The sequence below is a fragment of the Macaca fascicularis genome, chromosome 14 (genome assembly GCF_037993035.2).
Source record: "Macaca fascicularis isolate 582-1 chromosome 14, T2T-MFA8v1.1".
Lineage (NCBI taxonomy): Eukaryota > Metazoa > Chordata > Mammalia > Primates > Cercopithecidae > Macaca > Macaca fascicularis.
Window position 1 is genome coordinate 26911552 of NC_088388.1, and position 20417 is coordinate 26931968.

Sequence of the window (20417 nt, forward strand, 5' to 3'; positions counted from 1 at the left end):
TGTTTTTGATTGCAGCTTTCTCCTGGGTCTCACTGAGTTACCTCGCCATTCATATATTTAACTCTCTATCAACCATTTCAGACATTGCAATCTGGTTAGGACCCATTGCTAAAGAGTATATACAGTCTTTTAGAGGTGACAAAACACTCCGGCTTTTTATGTTGCCAGAGTTCTTGCTATAGTTTCTTCTTATCTGAGGGAGTTCTTGCTTCTTTTTTTGAATTTCCTATCAGTTGGATGGTGTTATGTTTTTATTCTTTTTTTTTTTTCCCTTGAGGGTTTGACTGTAGTATATGTTGTGTATAATCGAATGACTTTGGTTTTGGGTGCTTTCAGAGGACTAAAGCTTGGAACGGGTTCCTTGGTTGCAGATAGGTTCTTTGCGGTGACATTCTCAGATCCTGCTTGTCCATGTAATTGTTTATTTGGTTTGGTGGTGCAATTCATGCTGAAGTCCAGTAGATGGTGCTTAAGAGTAAGAGCTGGCGAATGAGCTGATGCTCGGTCCATATACATGCCCTCATAGAGGTACCAGGAAGAGATGTTGATGCTAGCTAACCTAGTGGGGACTTGGAGAACTTTTCTGTCTAGCACTCTATGTCTAGCTAAAGGATTATACATGCACCAGTCAGCACTTTGTGTCTAGCTCAGGGTTTGTAAATACACCAATCAGTACTCTATGTCTAGCTCAAGGTTTGTAAATACACCAATCAGACTCTGTATCTAGCTAACCTAGTGGGGACTTGGAGAACTTTTCTTTCTAGCACTCTGTGTCTAGCTAAAGGATTGTAAAGGACCAATCAGCACTGTGTCAAAATGGACCAATCAGTTCTCTGTAAAATGGACCAATCGGGTCTCTGTAAAATAAACCAATCAGCTCTCTGTAAAATGGACGAATCAGCAGGACGTGGGTGGGGCCAGATAAGGGAATAAAAGCAGGCTGCCGGAGCCAGCCAGTGGAACCTGTGTGAGTTAGTCTGCTTGGGTTGTCTTCCATCCTGTGGAAGGTTTATTCTTTCATTCTTTGCAGTAAAGGTTGCTGCTGCTCACTCTTTGTGTCCATGTCGCTTTTATGAAGTGTAACACTCATGGGGAGGGTCTGCAGCTTCACTCCTGAAGCCAGCGAGACCAGGAGCCAGTGAGACCATGAAGCTGCTGGGAAGAATGAACAACTCCAGATGTGTCACCTTTAAGAGCTGTGACACTCACCATGAAGGTCTGCAAGTTGGCTCCTGAAGTCAGTGAGACCAGGAACCCACCAGAAGGAAGAAACTGTGGACACTTCCGAACATCAGAATGAACAACCTCCAGACACACCATCTTTAAGAACTGTGACACTCATCGTGAGGGTTCGCACCTCCACTCTTGAAGTCAGCGAGACCAGGAACCCACCAATTCCAGACACACCACCTTGTAATATGTGCCTTTCTTCCTGTTCACCTTCTGCTATGATTGTAAGTTTCCTGAGGCGTTCCCAGCCACGCAAAACTGTGAATCAATTAAACTTTTCTTCATAAATTACCTATTCTCAGGTAGTTCTTTATAGCAGTGTGAAAACAGACTAATACAGCAGAAAAAAGAGTATTATCAGGACAGTGAAATATTGTGTGTTAATACAATGATTGATAACGTCATTATACATTTGTCAATACCCATAAAATGAGTAGGGTTCACTACCAACAGTGAACCCTAATGTAAACTATGCAAATATAGCCTAGGCAAATAGGTAAACTATGACCTTTAAGTATTAATTTTGTGTCACTGTAGATTCATGGATTATAACAAATGATTCTTCTGCAGAATGTTGACAGTGGGGGAGTGTGTGCATGTGTGTGGTCAGGGGCCATATAGAAACTCCTGCTTTTCAGTTTAATTTTACTGTATGAAGCTGCTCTAAAAATAAGTCTATTAAAAAGATAGTAACACTGGTCTCTGTATGGAAGGAATGCACATGTTTATTGCCTATAGTCACAATAGGAAATATATGGAATCAAGGTCCATCAATGAATGAATGAATAAAGTGAATGCGGTGTGTATAATGAAATACCATGCAGCCAGAAAAAGGAATGCAATCCTGTCATTAGTAGCAACATGTATGGATATGGAGGATATTCGTTATATGAAAAAAGTCTATAAAAATTTTTAAAGACAATTTTGCAGATAGTTCTCAAAGACTATTAAAAAAAAAAAAAAAAAAAAAAAAAAAACATTTTGAGGCCAGCATAGTGACCTACACCTGTTATGTTAGCACTTTGGGAGGCTGAGGTGAGAAGATCATTTGGGTTCAGGAGTTTGAGGATATAGTGAGCTATGATTATGTTATGGTACTCTAGCCTGGGTGTCAGAGTAAGATTGTATTTCTAAAACAAAAAGCAGTGACGAAAAAACCCCCGAAAGATTTGCTGTATTTCTTTCTAACTTATTTTTGTTTATATAGCATTTTCTTGCATAATAGTAATGCTATATAGTACTACTATTAAATAATAATATTATTAAATAGTAACAATATTCAATTTTTAATTCTAGAACTATTTGTTGTGTACCTATTATGGCCCCAAAACTCTTCTAGGCAATCAAAATACAATTATAAACTTGGAAGAGAAATTCTCTGTTTTCATGAAAGTTGAATTCTAATGAAAATGTAACACCCAGAAACACAAATCTATAAATAATATATGTGTATTTACTGATCAGGTTTTTAAAAAGTAGCAATAGTAAGGAGTGTTAAGAACGAATACAAATTAAACATAAGCAGCTTAGTTCTTCTTAATGGAAATAAAGGAAGAAGTATATCCCCCATTTTCTTAGAGCATTTATTTTAGAAAACTGGTCATTTTAAGTTTTTTTTTTTTTTTTTTGTATCTCTTTGAAATGTATGTAAATCTTTTTGAAAGCTAAATAGCCTCTTGACAGCTTTTAGACCCAGAGATATCTTTCCAAAGGACCCGGGAAACTATCTCATTGAAATTTAATCAACAAAGATAACACCTTATCTCCTCTTTTCCTCCTGTTTCTATGTGAAGGCAAGAGACATAACATCAATGTGCGCCTTACTCCAAGTTGCAAAACTAATTCTTGTAACAAACATGTAAGAGGTTTATTTTTCTGTCAAATGAAAGTAATTAGTTAACACAGAGTCCCTCTACGAAGTGAATTTATGCTGAACTGTGTGTGACAAACAGTGCTGTCAAGTCCTCTTATTTGAGGACTATCTATTGTTTATCTTAAGAATACATTTGTAATGGGTTGTGTATGCTTCTCTATATTAAAAAAGGAGACTTCTTTCTGTCTTTGCAGTCTCTTAGTGGATTGCCTGTGATTTGTGTCACATCCTGTTTTAATTCTTATTCAACAATAAAATTGTGTTATTTCTCTTCCACCTTTATGGTGGTGGAGAGACTTCTGGGCTGGAAGGAGATTTTGTTTTTAATTATATTTTCTCAACATGGAATAGAAAATTATGCAATAGGATGTGTTTGAGGATGTGGATTTAGAGAGAATGGCCTACAAATTCTTTCTAGGGAAACAATATTTCAGTAGAGATCTGAATATTAGAAAAGAACTAGCTATATAAAATATCTATGGAAAATAATCCTATTAGTGAGAATAGCAAACACGATAGTTGAGACAAAGATAAGCCTGGTTTATTTTAATAACAGAAAGTAGGCCAATATATATAAGGCTGAAAGAATGATAGGAAAAATGATAAACAAATAAGGTCAGAAAGATAAGTTGACATCATGTAGGTCTTGCTGTCATTAAGGAGATATTGTTTAAAAGATTCTGTGTATAATTATGTGCATCACCTAGCTCATGATTTCAAAAATATTGCTACTAGGTTTGCTTTGTACGGAATAGGCTATGAAAGAGAAAGAGCTGTAGCAAGTAGGTAATTAGGAGTCTATTATAGTTGTCCAGGCAGGAAATAGGACTAGAATAAGAGTGGTGGAAGTTTTGAGAGATGATTGAATTTGGAATAAACTTTGGAGATAGACAACTCCATTTGGAAAAGAAGACTACGAAAAACAGAGAAATCAAGAATACCTCCTAGGTCCTTGTCCTCTGCAATTGTATGAATGGTGACACCATTATAGACAGTGGTAGGCTAGGGAAGGCTAATTTTAAGGGGGAAATCAAAAATTCCATTCAGCCATGTAAACCACGGGTCTGAATAATGTCATCTAGAATAGAGTATTGCTGGTGATAAAAAGATGGATATAAGCTGTGCCCTGAGACACATAGACATTTAAAGAACTGAAAAATGGGGAGAAGCTAGGAAAGGAAAATGATGAGTCATTAGTACAGTAGGAAGTAAAACAAGACTGTGATTTTACATATGCCAAAAACTGATTTTGAGTTGAGAGGAAGTTGTCAACAGTGTCAGAGACGTGAGTTCAGGTGTGATAAGAACAGATATTTGAATTTTGTATTTAGAAAGGTAGTCATTGGTGACCTTGATAAGATCACTTTCAATGGAATGATGGGGAAGAAAATCTAAATTGAGTGGAATAAGGAGGTGAGGAAAAGAAGACTAAATTATAGGCAACTCTCTTGTTAGTTGATGGGAAGCATGACTACAAAAGAGAAAAGCTGTGCATTTTTAAAACAATAACCGGGACTGATTTTATATCAGAGTCTAAGACTCCAGCTATTTTAAAAGTAAAGTCTTTTTCATTGTTGTCAATATGTCCCCACCATCTCTTCAGATACATAGAGAAAAATGACAGAGACAACAGCAATAAATTCAGCATGAAAAATGACAATATACACTCCAAAGTATATGCGTCACCTTGCAAACTTAGGATTCTTAATACGAACACAATTTAGTTGGGTTGATTTATGCCACCTCCTATTTCTTTAAAAAAAGAATAATACCTATTTTATAAATGTTTAAAATCATGTTAAAATATTATATGAATTTTGTTTTTCTGTCAATCACATGCTAGGTCTTTTCAGAATTTTTTTTTTTTTTTAAATCATGTAACCATAGATTTAAGCAAAACTAAACAACTTTCCATCTCCCCTGATAAATTACTGTTTTTAAATTTTAATTTTCCTCTTTTGAATTCTATTTAATATTTTTAAAAAAATATTTTGGAACTTTTTTGAGTAGTTTATGATGCATACCTGGGTGACATGTTTTCTGAAGCTTCACATATGAAATTTATTCTTTTCCAAAGTAATAAGTTGGTTGGATATAAAGATCTTGGTACATGGCAGGCCCACTCACATTCTCTACTTGCTTTGTTTGCTGGGCTTTGTAAAAAACTGGTTGATATATATGTTTCTAAGAACCTTTTTTTCTTCTTTTGGAATTTTTAGAAATTTTTCTTTGCCATTAAAATACAAAAGTATATCCAATTTAATCCTATATTTGCCCTACGACATCTTGATTATTCTTTGTTTAAACTTTTCTCCCTTCTTTAAGTTTATTTTTTCCAGACAGGTCTCATTACATTTCTCAGGCTGTACTGGAATTCCTGGGGCTCAGCTGATCCTCCTGACTCTGCCTCTTGAGTTAAGTGCTTCTACAGATCTTGTAGATTTGCTTTTGTTTTGAAGATAAGATTTTTTTTTCTTCTGTTAAGGAGTCTTCAGTGTTTCTTCTATTTTCTTTTTTGTTCAGACCTAGTATGCATACTGTGCAATCCCAATGTTAGTTTTACAAATATTTTCTATTAAAATGATTTTCAAACTGCATATTACTTTTCTGCAGTGTTCTGGTATTTTTCCCTGGATTGTTTCTCAGTATTATAGGATTATTTCTTGACTTTCTCCTGCAAAATACAAATTTGATACTGTTGGCAATCTTATTCACACTCATGCATGCTTCTCAGTTCCCATGGTTTCTTACATCTTTTCCTTTACAAATCTAGCGTATGTGCCTCTCACTGGCAGACCCAAAGTCAGTATTGTAGGGAAAACATTAATTCCAAGATTTCTTCCCCACAGATAACAGGAGTTTTTGTGTATGTGTGTGTTTTTGCTGTTTGTTTTGATAATTCGTTTTCCTTGATATTATTTTAAAAGACACTACCTCAAGATGGTCTGTTTATTTTTATTTTTTTATCTTCAACTTCCTTAGCCACATTTAAAAATTCTAAGTTTGAAAAGATGCAGAAAGCAAGCCTCGTATAATTTATCCCTATGATCTACACGTGATTACTGTAGTTTTGTTTTGTTTTTTTACGTTTCAATAGGTTCTTAAGGTAATCTGCCCCCACCATCTCTTAAGATACGTAAATAGAGAAAAATGAGAGAGATAATAGCAACAAACTCAGCATGAAAAATAGCAATATATACTCCATCGTATATGTGTCATCTTGCAAACTTAGGATTCTTAGTATAAACACAATTTAGTGGGGCTGATTAATGCCACCTCCAATTTATTTAGAAAAAGGATAATACCTATTTTATAAATGTTTAAAATCATATTAAAAATTACTATATGAATTTTGCTTTTCTGTCAACCACATGCTAGTTTTCAAATTCCCTTGATGACTCTATGTCTAATACCCAAACCTATGTCAAGAAACACTAATTCTTTAATTGGAAAACTAGAAATAAGAGTGTATCTGGCCACAGTATCTCTATAAAATATATATTCTTATGTAAAATCACCTCATAAAGCAAATTATTTTATTATTTTTTATTTAGAGGCAGGATCTTTCTGTGTTGCCCAGGCTACAGTGTAGTAGTGTGATCATAGCTCAGGCAGCCTGAAACTCCTGGACTAAGTGATCCTTCTGCCTCAACCTCCCAAGTCAATAAAGCAACTTTTTGTCCAGAAACTAAAACCCTGGGAATAGGAGCAAAAGAGGAGGCCGCAGGGTTTGAATATATCTATACGTGTGTGAGTGTGTGTGTGTGTGTATATGCAGTGATTTTTTAGGCTATGATCTACCTAGTTAAATCAAGTAGGAGAAGACAGACTTAAGCCTAATTAATGAGGAATCCATCTGACAGAACCAAAACACAGTATCTCCCAGTAAAGAACATGTTCTTAGGTATACCCGGTGATAACTAGAAATTCTTGCTGGAAATAGGATTTAAACATCTAAGCAAAGTAAAGTTCTTGGCAATGAATAAAAGGCTCAATGATTAGAGCTGGGGGCAAAGGTCAGGGCTGCCATATCATTAAGAGTCACTCAATGAGGAATCTCAGATGCTGGGCTGTCTGTCACTGCAGCACCAATGGATGACTCACTGAAGTCTTCTTCACATAAGTCAAGAATTGTACCAAACAGTTTTGAAACAGCTTCATGATTGAGTCGTGGTTGGAAAATAAGCAGACAGTTATGTTGTTTTTAAATGTTAATGAAATACACGTCCCTGGAAAATACCCTTCTAAGCAGTTGATTACGGTACACTGAGAAAAGAATGACTGTTGAGGGTGCCAAAAGTATCAGCCCTAATGAACAGGTAGAATAAGTGACTTTCTACACTGGGTAATTTCAAGGGCCACAAAAGCCTCAACAAAACTTCATAGTATCCTTCAACATTACATTCATTTATCCATTCAACACAAGTTGATGATACTATATTTTTGTCTTGCCAAACTGCAGATCCCCAGAATGAAGATGGGGAAGATGGTGTTTCTATAAATTAAAAATGATAATAATCAAATAAAAAATACTTGAAATTCTTTTCAGTCATAGAAATGTTGAAATGTTTTTCTTTCCATCTTTATTAGCATAGTGGTTGAAATGTTGTGGATTCTCACTGAATATTTGTGTAACTTTCATGTAGGGTAAATATAAACACAGAAATCAGGCTAGTAGGAAAGTACCAAATGATGGTGTTCCTTAAGGAGGTGCATGAAGTTCATCGTGTCGGGTACACATGAGGACGAGAAAACTAAGTATGCGAAATACAAGACCTGTCTTCTTTACAATATGATTGTGGACCAGAAAATGATCAATACTAGGCCTCTCTGTAAACATTGTACAGCTCCCTCTCATTATTTTCCAGACTTCTTGTGTATACAAGAAACATCTTACTCCTCCTTCTGTCCTTTAAACTGGAAGAACTCCTTACATTGTCTATGGATGGATAAAACAAGAATCAGCCTAAACACAAACACTTTTTTCTGTCAATCAATATAGGTATTCAGACTAAATTTAAAAATGAAATTCTTTTTCATTCATTCCCCAGCACGTCTTGGCTGAGAAATGCAACTGGTATTATAAGTAAATGAGTCATGTTAGGAGAGGCCAGACATTTAACATCTACTCCCGGAAGCCTCCATATGCCCTGTTCAGATAATGAAATCCTCTAAAAATGCTATGATGTATTTCATCTATGAAACATTTTTGTCCAATTCATAAAACTCAGGATATGAGTCAAGGAAACCAGGAGAATGCAGTTTGAGATAATCTTAATGATTTAAATTCTGCGATGACTGATTAGGAATTCTGACCTTTTTTGATGTACCCTTTAAAATATCATTCAAAAATCTTCCTATAGATTGAACTTGATATTTATGCTCTTTATGAAGTAAAAGAAATAGAAGATAATTGTCTGATTTTTCTGACTCTTGTAAAAGGAGTAAAACAATGAGGGAAAAATTAATGTTGGAATGAGGGAAATTCATAACAACAAACACCAGCATCAAAAGTCTTGCAAGTTGCCTGTTCCAAAAAACACCACATTTCATAAGGCAAGAAGAGCCTCTGCCTCCATCCCATGCTTCAGAGCAGTGCTTCTCAAACTTTAATGGGCATACTTACAGATCCACTTTAAATTCAGAGTCTGGTCCAGTAGGTCTGAGGCGAGCTTGAGCTTCTGCATTTCTTATGAAATCTTAGGGGACTGTTTCTTAAGCTCAGCACCACTAGCATTTTGGACCAACTGATTCTCTGTTTCTGGGATGGTTCTTGTGTACTGTAGATTTTTTAGCAGCATTTCTAGATTCTACCTACTGGATGCTACTAACAATCTCCTGAGCAGTTGTGACAATTAAAACCCCCTCCAGATAAGGTCAGATGTCTTCTAGAGGACAAAATTACCCCCACTTGGGAACTACCGTTTTAGGAGATGCTGATGCTGCTGGTTCTAAGGAGAGAGATCTTTAGAGGGCTCCACCTGGTATCTCCATATTTAATTCACTTTTCCACAGAGTAAGAATTCTCTGGGTTATGAGAAGGATACATCCTGAGCCTATGCTTCCCAATTTGATGATGCTCTGGGTAATTAAAACTTGGGGATTCCCTGCTAACATGATCTTGACTTCCTTCCAAAATTCATGGTGCTCTGTCTACTGGATCGGTTTCCCCAAGGAGTGCGTATGTCACTGGGCATATATGTGACCCTCGGCTTTCAGCAGGGTTGGCCAAGGAGAGATGTTCTGAAAATGGGTGGACAGAGCTCAGGCATGTGTGCTGGGATGTCCACATGGATGCAGTTCTATCGCAGCACATGAATAATTGTAATGGAGAAGAAAAGTCTATGGGGAGTCACAGAGTGGAGCTGAGGCCATGTCCGTCCCATACTGCCATTTTTTTTTGGTGAAGAAACTTAAAAGTCTGAAAATTTTAATTTCAAGTTTGACTTTCTAGGTCATTGTGAAGGCATACTTATCAAAATAGGATGATACAGCATACTTAATTGAATGATTTTGGGGGCTTGATTTATTATTTTAAAATGAATCACATATGTGCCTCCATTTAACTCTTGCCTTGAGAGGCCATAAATGCTAAGGGCTGGTTTAGTTTCAGGGTTGGTGGAGAATTCTAAATGTTTGATATCACAATAAGGTCCTGATGATGGGGAATAAGAGAGACTCTTTTTTTTTTTTTTTTTTTTCAGAGAAAATTCAGTTGCTTAACCTAAAAAACATGTTGGGGATTATAAAAACGTAGCATAAAACATAAAGCTTAACCTGGAACACAGTTTCTCATGAGTCTATTTTACTCAAAAACCATTTTCATTGTGCTGCGTTAGGCATTGGCAAGTTTTGCTGTAAAGTGTCAAATAGTAAATATTTTAGGCTTGGCAGGCTAAACAACTCTGATGGAACTACTCGATGCTGTTGTAGCTAGAAAGCAGACATAGATAATACATAAAGGGATGTTTGTGGCTGTCTTTTAATAAAACATATATTTTTTTAAAAACTGCCTGCATTTTTCTAATCCTTGTGTTATATTCCCCCTCAAGACAAAGGGACTTTAAGGTAACATGTTAGTGTGACACAATATTAACTGTTAAAATCAATCTATACACTATGTAGAAGATACAGATCAAAATACATGAGCCAGGATTTTTGAATTTTTGCCCACTTAGTCTCAGAATCTTGACTGTAATAGTATTTGTCTTCTATTTAGATATGATCATCTTTCTGTAATGATTCATAAGATGCTTTTGTAACATGACACTGATAAAGACATACATACATACCATGCCACATACATGCATAAACAAATAAAACTGACTGAAGGCACACTCTGAAATAAAATCATATATAGTCAGGCGTGGTGGCTCACACCTACAATCCCAGCACTCTGGGAGGCTGAGGCAGGCAGATCACCTGAGGTCAGGAGTTCGAGACGAGTCTGGCCAACATGGTGAAACCCTGTCTCTACTAAAAATACAAAAATTAGCTGGGCGTGGTGGCAGGTACCTGTAATCCCAGCTACTCGGGAGGCTGAGGCAGGAGAATCACTTGAACCCGGGAGGCAGAGGTTGCACTGAGCTGAGATCAGGCCATTGCACTTTAGCTTGGACAACAAGAGCAAGACTCCATCTCAAAAAAAAAAAAAAAAAAATCATATATAATGAATATTGAGTTACCTTAAATTTGACATAAATTTGTCAATACTTCTTTATTTGGAATTGGCATAAATCTTTAAAATGAGATTCTAAAGGAATGTATTTTTTTTTTGTTTTTTTCTGAATTATTTATCAATTTGTGTTTTCCAAGTTTTCTTGATAAAGGTCTATGTATTGAACTTTTCTTAACTCACTTCACTGTATGTCAGGCTGTCATTCTCTACTAGAGATACCTTGGGGATAGAGGAGGCCAAGTTCCAGACAACTGGAATAAAGGGAAAATTACAATAAAGTTAGCCAAAGCATTTTTGGTTTCTGAATGTATATGAAAACTATGTTTATGCTATATGGTAGTCTGTTAAGCATGCAATATCATGTCTAAAAATTAATGTATATACCTTAATTAAAATATTTTGTTGCTAAAAAATTCCTACAAACATGTGACCCTTAAGCCAGTCATAATTTTTTTTTTCTGGTAGAGGGTATTGACTTGATGCTGACGGCTGCTGACTGATCAGGGTGGTGTTTGCTGAAGGCTGGGGTAGCTGAGACAATTTCTTAAGGCAACAGTGACATTTTCTGTATTAATTCCTCCTTTCAGAAAATACTTCTCCAGAGCATGGGATAATGTTTGATAGCATTTTCCCTATGATAGAACTTCTTTCAAAATTGGAGCCAATCCTCTCAAATTCTACTGCAGCTTTATCAGCTAAGTTTATATAATATTCTCAATCTTTTATTGTTACTTTAACAATGTTCACAACATCACCAGGAGTAGATATCATCTCAAGAAACCACTTTCTTGGGTTGTTCATAAGAAATAACTTCTCTTTCATTCAGGTTCTGCATGAGATTGTAGCAATTTAGCCACATATTCAGGCTCTACTTCTAGTTCTAGTTCTCTTGCTATTTCCACTATATCTACAGAAACTTCTTCCACTGACACTTGAGCCTCTCAAACTATTTAGGAAGGTTGGAATTAACTTCTTTCAAACTCCTGTTAATGTTGATATTTTGACTATCTCTCACGAATCATGAATGTTCTTAATGGTATCTAGAATGTTGGATATTTTCCAGAGGGTTTTCAATTACTTAGTTCAGATACATCAGAGGAAGATCAAACTATTTAATTTAAATTAATTTAATTTAATCTTCTATTTTTGACAGCTATATCCTTATGGAATATATTCCTTAAATGATAAGACTAGAAAGTTGAAATGACTCCTTGATCTATGGGCTGCAAATGGATGTTGTGTTAGCAGGCACGGAAAAAAAGGTTAATCTCCTTGTACCATCAGAGCTCTTGGGTGAGTAGGTACATTGTCAATGAACACTAATGTTCAGAATGAAATCTTTCTTTCTAAGCTGTTGGTTTCAACAGTGGGCTTAAAATATCCCAATATAGTCGACTATACTGCAAAACAGATATGCTGTCATCCAAGCTTTGCTGTTGAATTTGTAGAAGACAAGCAGAGTATATTTAGTATCATTCTCAGGGGTCCTAGGATTCTTGGAATGGTAAATAATGGTACATGAGCATTGTATTAAACTTAAAGTCATCAGCTGCATTATCCCCTAACCAGAGGTCAGTCTTTCCTTTGAAGCTCTGAAGACAGGCATTGAGTTGTTCTCTCTAGCTATGAAAATCTGAGATGGCATTTTTTTTTCCCATATAATGTTGATTTGTCTCATTGAAAATCTCTTGTTTAGCCACCTTCATCAATCATCTTAGCCAGATCTTCTGGATAACTTGCTTCAACTTCTACATCAGCACTTGCTGTTTCACCTTGCAATTTTTTGTTACGGAGATGTATTTCTTTTCTTATACCTCATAAACCCACTTCTACTAGCTTCGCACTTTTCTTCTGAAGCTTCCTCACTTCTCTCAGATTTCAAAGCATAAGGAGAGTTACAGCCTTACTCTGGATTAGGCTTTAGTTTAAAGGAATGTTGTGGTTGATTTAATCTTCTATTCAGTTCACTAAAACTTTCTCTATGTAAGCAAGGAGACCATTACACTTTCTTATCATTATTTGTGTTCACTAGAGTAGCAATTTTAATTTTTTTCCATAACTTTTGTTTGCATTCGCAACTTACCTCTTTCTAACAACAGGCTTAGCAGGCTGTCTGAGCTTTCAATGTCCCTTCACTACACTTAATCACTTCTAGCTTTTGATTTTAAATGAGACACTTGAAACTCTTACTTGAACAATTAGAGTCCACTGTAGAGTTATTACTTGGCCTAATTTCAATATCGTTGTGTCTCAGGGAAGGCACATTCTGTAAAGAGAGATACAGAGAATGACTGGTTGGTGGAGCAGTCAGAACACACAAAACATTTATAGATTATAGATTAAGTTTGACATCTTATATAGGTGCAGTTTGTGGCATTGCAAATTAATTAAGGTAGTAAAATCAAAGATCACTGGTCACAGATCATCATAACAGATACAATAGTGAAAAAAATTAAAGCATTGTGAGAATTATCAGAATGTGATAAATAGGAAGTGTGCATATGCTGTTAGAAAAATGGCACTAGGAGACTTTCTCAAGGAAATATTACCACAAACTTTCAGTATGTTAAAACCCCAGTATCTATGAAGTGCAATAAAGTGAAGTGCAATAAAATGACGTATCTCTGTATTCGACTATTCATTAATTCTTTTTTTTTTTTTTTTTGAGATGGAGTCTCGCTCTGCTGCCCAGGCTGGAGTGCAGTGGCCGGATCTCAGCTCACTGCAAGCTCCGCCTCCCGGGTTCACGCCATTCTCCTGCCTCAGCCTCCCCAGTAGCTGGGACTACAGGCGCCTGCCACCTCGCCCGGCTAGTTTTTTTTTTTGTATTTTTTAGTAGAGACGGGGTTTCACCGTGTCAGCCAGGATGGTCTCGATCTCCTGACCTCGTGATCCGCCCGCCTCGGCCTCCCAAAGTGCTGGGATTACAGGCTTGAGCCACTGCGCCCGGCCCTCGACTATTCATTAATTCTTGAACAGAGTTTCCACCTTTGCTCATATGACCTTTTTAAGGTTTATGTAAGCTTTGATCCTTTATCAGTCATGTTTTACAATATATATATCAGTTCTCTTTAATTTGTTCTACTAACTCTCTGTCAACTTAATTACTTGAAAAGCTGTATTTACTGGGTTTACTTATTACATCTGTTATCTCTGTAACTGAACGCTTCATTCTCTGTAGGATTAATTTTCTGGGTTTTGTACCTAAGTTAGGACTGTTCTTTGGTTCAGTGGGAACAGGAAGGGTACTATAATCTCCTATTATTTAAGGAGAGTAACTTACTAATTGCAATATGAGTTAAAACTGATTCTCCTATTGGGAAAAATATAGAAGTGATCCAATTTCTGAAGCAAAATCATTATATACCTTTCTTGGCAGCTGCAGCTCACCATCACGTGGGCTATCAAAGCTGTTATTTAATAGTATATAGTAGTATAAGAAGAATTACCTTTTTATTTTTCATTTTGCAGCCAATCTATATTTCTTAATAATTCTTGAATGAGGGCCTAAAGATGTTGCATTTCTCATTGTAGAATATCTGTCTAACAGAGTGTCTTTTTGGTTCAAGATATCTGTATGCAACCATATGACATAACCTATTCAGAGAGAACCTCCCAACACCCTTGAAAAAAGGAATTAAAAATTGAAAATGAATACTATATTCTCATTTTCTGTCTTTCACTTGTAATCTACATCAGGCTCTGGTAGGGGAGAGAGGCAGGCTGATGAAACATTTGCAAGGCAGTGAAAATGTGTTCAGGCTAATAGATTCAAAACTACATCTGCAAGGCCAAAAGGAAATATATTATACAGAGTACACCAAGAAAACTGCTCCAATGATAGAAAACCAAGGTTCCCTGCTTATTTCTACCTAAAACACCTTTAAGGTCTTAATTCTTCTTTTTTTGCAGCTAACACATTTCCAAAACTCTGCAATTATCACACATCAGTAAAGCAGTGAAAATGTGCTATGCTTTCTACAGAAATTCTCAGGCTATCCTTGATAATAATAATGGTGATGGACAGGAGTTTTATTTCTGGAAGCACAGTCACCAAATTATCAGATTTCAGGGCCAAAAAGAACATTTTGTTGGATGTAATGTTTATAAATCATTCCTCTCTAGAATACTGGAAGTTGTGGCTTTTAGCAAAGAAATACATCAAATGTAGTTTAATATTGATTTTTTTCCCTTCAGAAATGCATTCCAACCAAGAGGACCCCAAAGCTTAGTACATCTACATGTAATTTTATGCAGGCTACAGTTACACTTTTCTCCTTATTTTATTGAGAAATGTTTGTGACAGTTCATTCAATTTATTCTCCTAAATTTGACTTGCTTTTCATAGGAGAGCATCATGAGGACTGTGGCCTCAGATTTTTTGGGAATATCAGAGTGTGTGTTTTGGAAAGAAGTGAATGATCCCCTGAGTGAATGCAACACTCTCCACAGGTCCCCTGTGAAGCTTGCTCCCTCAAGATGTGTCTAATACATCGGTTACCATACTTTCTAATGTGAGGCTCCATCACTCCAACAATAAATGATTGGACTATCGACAAAAAGATAACCCTCTGATAGGCTATGCAACTGTCTTATTGGATTTTGTCTTAAAATACAAAGGAAGAAATTAAACTAGTGACGAAATATTAAATCTAAAATGTATAGATGTCATAAGAAAATGGAAGGTACAAATAAGCATGAACCTTAAGGTAGAATGAACTTTATATCAACTACTTTCCATAAAACTTTTCACATGGTGTTCATAGACAAACAAAATGATTGCATCATAACACAAATATGGAAAATGCTGGGTTAAATTACATTGAATTTTTCTTTCAAACTTCAAGCCTTCTCAGAATTTTTAAAGTAAAAATGTGAATTATGAATCTTAATAGAGAATAATAGTCAAAACGTTGCCTGTAGATTTCAAGTTATGTTGTATATCAGCTTGTTAACATATCATAAAATACTAGATTAACATGAATACAGTGTATACAATGCTGAAATATTGAAAAGAATATGAAGGAGAAAGAGACAGACAGAGATAAAGAAAATTCTTTTTAAAAAATGGAGAGGCACTGAATCACCCACAATTGGAGAAAAGATAGAATTGGCTGAAATAGAGAGCAGTGGACACAGGTTTCAGGAAGATGACAAGTTACCACATCATTACACGATTGTTTGCTTAAAAGATCTTGAATGCTGCTGAATTTTACTTCAGTTTTATACAGATGTGCTCTGAAATTCTGAACTTTCTTTTATTCTATTATCATTATTAGAACAGCCATTATTTGAGTATGTTAGATCAACATGAAATAATTCATCTATTTCAAAATTTCATCTAAGAACGGACTTTGTTCCCTAATTGGGTGGACATTTTAATGGAGATATTTAAGTGAATGCAAAGGGTATGGATAAAAAATTGCAAGCTTGATTGTTGCCTCCTGCCTTTCCTTGAACCATTAGTGGAGAAGTGGGAGCCTCCTAGACAGCAGTACCATGGGAAGTTGGTGCTTTTCTACACCAAGTAGAGTAATAAAGTTGGGAATAGACAGACCATGGTATGGGAGTAGTAGTTGTGACTACCAAACTAGGGCCTTCCATTCGGCTTAGCTTGATGGAAGAGAATAGTAATTATCTTATCATTGTCATTCTCTCCTTCTTCTTTCTTTCTTTCTTTTTTTTTTTTTTTTTTGAAACGAAGTCTCCTCTGTCACCTAGGCTGGAGTACAATGGCACAATCTCAGCCCACTGCAACCTGCGCCTCCTGGGTTCGGGTGATTCTCCTGCCTCAGCCTCTTGAGTAGCTGGAATTACAGGCGCGTGCCATCATGCATGGCTAATTTTTGAATTTTTAGTGTAGATGGGATTTCACCATGTTAGTCATACTGGTCTCGAACTTCTGACCCCGTGATCTACCTGCTTCAGCCCCCCAAAGTGCTGAGATCACAGGCGTGAGCTACCGTGCCCGGCCTCTCCTTCTTCTTTCTAAGAGAACTCTCACCAACACCACCACCACCATCACACAAAATTATCGGAGGTAGCAATTTGTCCAATTAAAAAGTACTGTTTACCAGCTTTTTTTTGCAAATGTATGTGGGTAATATGACATTAGCACAAGTAGGAAGTGGGGGTTCTTAGGAAACTCTCTTTGTCCTTCCCTTTTCTTTTATTTCCTGACTCTTGCCTGGAATGTGATTATGGAGGCTTAAGTGCCTTCAACCATTTTTGGGAGTGGAAGGCCAAGACTTGTACAAATCAGATCTCTCATGTTTAAAAAGCTGCTAAACCAAAGCCAGAATCCACCCACCTTCATATTTCTGATTGCAAAGAAAGAAGACTCTTATATGAAGACTTCTCTCTTTATATTGTCCGATGTTTTTAGTTGAGTATTTTGAGGCCTCTGTTTATAGATGCCTACCCTCATTCCTAACTGGTATGGAGGAGGATAGCTTGGTCTCACTAGGTATCAAAGAATGGCAAAGACTAGGGACATAATGTGTTATCTCAGGCTGCTCCAACGTTATGGCCCCCAGGCTTCCATGTGTCTAACCATTACTGGTTTCTTATTGCCTCCTAATTAGAGAACCCGGCACTTAGGGGCTATCAGGTTACCTAGGCACAGGTAACATTTTACAATATGTAGCTGTAAATCCATGATGCACTCAATTGAAACACAGTCTTTTCACTTGGGTCCTAATTCCTGCATTAAAGTCAATTGCCATCAACTTGTTTTATATTTAAGGGTACAGGATACTACTAATCGAAGATATAACTTTATAATAAAAAGGAAAACATTTTATGAAGTGACACTTGTTTTCCAGACGAGTACAAGAAAATAAGTTCCATGCCAATACTGGGTAGATCCTGAACATGTTAAGTTCCATGCAACTTAATATAACTAACACAGAGAGCAGAAACTATGATTTCTTGTCCTTACACCACATTTGAAGGATTGTTGGTATTAAAACAAATAATGCTTTTATTTTTATGTTCTATCATGTGATGAATGTAGAAAAATGTTTAGTGTGTGTATATATACACATACTATATATATATATTTTATATAATATATATGTATATAAATGTTCTTTAGAAACCCAACATACCTTTATACAGAAGGAATTAAGGGATGGAAATAAGTCTTCTGAGAACAGATAATGGTAGAAGGTTTAAGAAGGTTTGGATATAACTAGAGAATAAAGATTGGATAAGTATATTATAACTCTTAGTCCTATAAGTTATTTCTATAGTTACAACTAGCTTTCAATTAATATAAGTATTGATATATGTATTTTGCAACTAGTATGTTACAAAAACTTGAGTTTTGTATACAATCATGAAAGCCAGTGATTTTTGTCACTATTGTCACTTCAGGATTTATTAAGAGAGAGAAACTTTTCCTCTGACATTGGATAAAAACACTGAAAAACAGGACCCCTTTATCTTTTCTTGTCACTCATAACTAATAAAAAATTAAATTTCAGTTTAACAAATAATCAGTTAGTTATATTCTTGATTATAAAATTAGAGTACATTATGTATTATCTGATTCTCATTCAAAGGAAAGACCACTGAGACAGACTTCCCAACTAGGCCTGGCCTTAGTTTATGAATTCCTTTGCTTCCGAGCTTTCTGCTTTTGGAGTATAGAGAAGAAAGCAGGAAAGCCAGGCAGCACGTCTTCACCATCTGCCTTGTCTTTGCGTTCTTTGGGGTTTGCTGTTCATTAAGGTAGAAACGTTTTTACATGGGAACATTCTTGTTTTCTATGGAGGATTCTGGGTGGGACCCTCTGATTTTGACACCCAAACTCACTCTGCTTCAACAGGCTGCTCCTACTCTCCCATCAGACTCTGATTTCTGTCTTTCTACTCCTCTTAGACTCTCACTGCTAGATCGTCCTATATTCTCTAGGATACCTCTATTAGACAAATTCCCAAAGTGGTCGTGCAATATACTGACCTGTGGTTCTATATTTGCTCCCCAAGTTTCACATCACTGGACAAACTACTGGAGGAGTTTGCAATTACATTCTTTAGAAGAAGCACTTAACTTTTTGGTACCTTCTACTGAGAGCCATTGCCATCCTCCACCTTTAGAATCCTCACACTAGTGTATTATGGGGATTGAAACAGATCAGGAGATATGCAAAAATGTTAACAGTTGTTATTTCTTAGTCCTGGTTATATGGAAGCTTACATTTTCTTTCTCTGTATTTTCCAAATTATCTACGATGTGGCACACTGTACATTTAAACCAACAATATATTTAAAGTAATAACGAAGAAAAACTATAATGCATGTGACAATTAACTCAATGTTTTACATTGATAATAAATAAGATTTTGAAGAACCTTCTAAGAAGTGAAAGGAAATCAGCCAATGAACTTAGACAAATCACAAAAATCTGTTTGAGGAAGGATTTTAGGGAAATATATGCTCAAAAGCCCAGCGATAAGAAAGGAGACAAATCACTTCCAAATCCGTAGAAGCTTATATTGAAATAAATAAGAAGCCAACAGTTCAGACATATTTACATAGAATATTATCTGGCATGAGAATCAGGCTTAATAACTATATTTTCAATGAATCACTGAGAAGAATCATTACTTATTTGGTTCAATATGAGAAAGAAAGAAAAGGGAATCAAGACATTCTTTATGAAATCATAACAGGTATCTTGTGATGTGAATGTCTATAGCAGGGCCAATGAATACACATTTGCATGTTAAAACACACACACACATGTACATACACCTATACAAAACAATTTCTATAGGCTAGGGTTATTAAAGAAATATTTTCCTTCACCAAAGATAATGATGTGTGTGTACGTACAGAGGAGGATAGCTTGGCCTCACTAGGTATCAAAGAATGGCAAAGACTAGGGACATAATGTGTTATCTCAGGATGCATTTGTTAGTTAAGTTGAAATTTAGTTTTTTATTAGTTATGAGTGACAAGAAAAGATAAGGGGGTCCTGTCTTCCTTTCAGTGTTTTTATCCAATGGGCAGAGGAAAAGTTTCCTTCTCTTAATAAATCCTGAAGTGACAATGGTGACAAAAATCAATGGCTTTCATGATCATATGCAAAACTCAAAACTCAAAAGTAAGTTATTTTTAATATACATGGTAGGAAAAAGTCAAAAGATAAAATTACAAAATATATTTTCATTTATAAAGCCTATTTTATTTGTAAAATATTTTATTTATAAATTGATGCATATGTGATTATGAATTTATTGATTTCACATCTATGCACACTTTTACTTTCAATTATACTAGTAAATATATATACATAGAGAATGAAAGACATATATTCATATATAAAATAAGTATACATATATTGTCATATATGATATTCAGAATATATAGAGAGATACATAATCAGGACATACATAGAAATATATAAGCTTCATATGTATATACACACATATACATATTACACATTTATCCTAATAAAAATTATATAAGATAAGGTAACATAATTTCAGTGATAAATAAAAATCAATCAGCACAGAGTGAGTTGGTTAAAGTTTAAAAAATATAGAGAGTTCACATCTGTCAAGGAGAATTATTGAGAATACCATTGGAATATAAACCTCAAAAACAGCCTATGAAGACATATGTAAAG

General features: G+C 35.6%; 1 long non-coding RNA gene across 3 annotated transcripts in view; it reads left to right on the forward strand.

Moving 5' to 3' along the window:
* The window catches only part of LOC102120630 (uncharacterized), a 377035-nt gene that overhangs the window by 321091 nt on the left and 35527 nt on the right, over positions 1-20417 (forward strand). The window contains exon 5 of one of the 3 annotated variants that reach the window (XR_012422760.1): positions 1079-2207. The exons of the other annotated variants lie outside the window; for them this stretch is intronic. This is a non-coding gene — a long non-coding RNA (uncharacterized lncRNA). Of the gene's footprint in view, positions 1-1078; positions 2208-20417 lie in introns of those variants that run through there. 3 annotated transcript variants of the gene reach the window in all.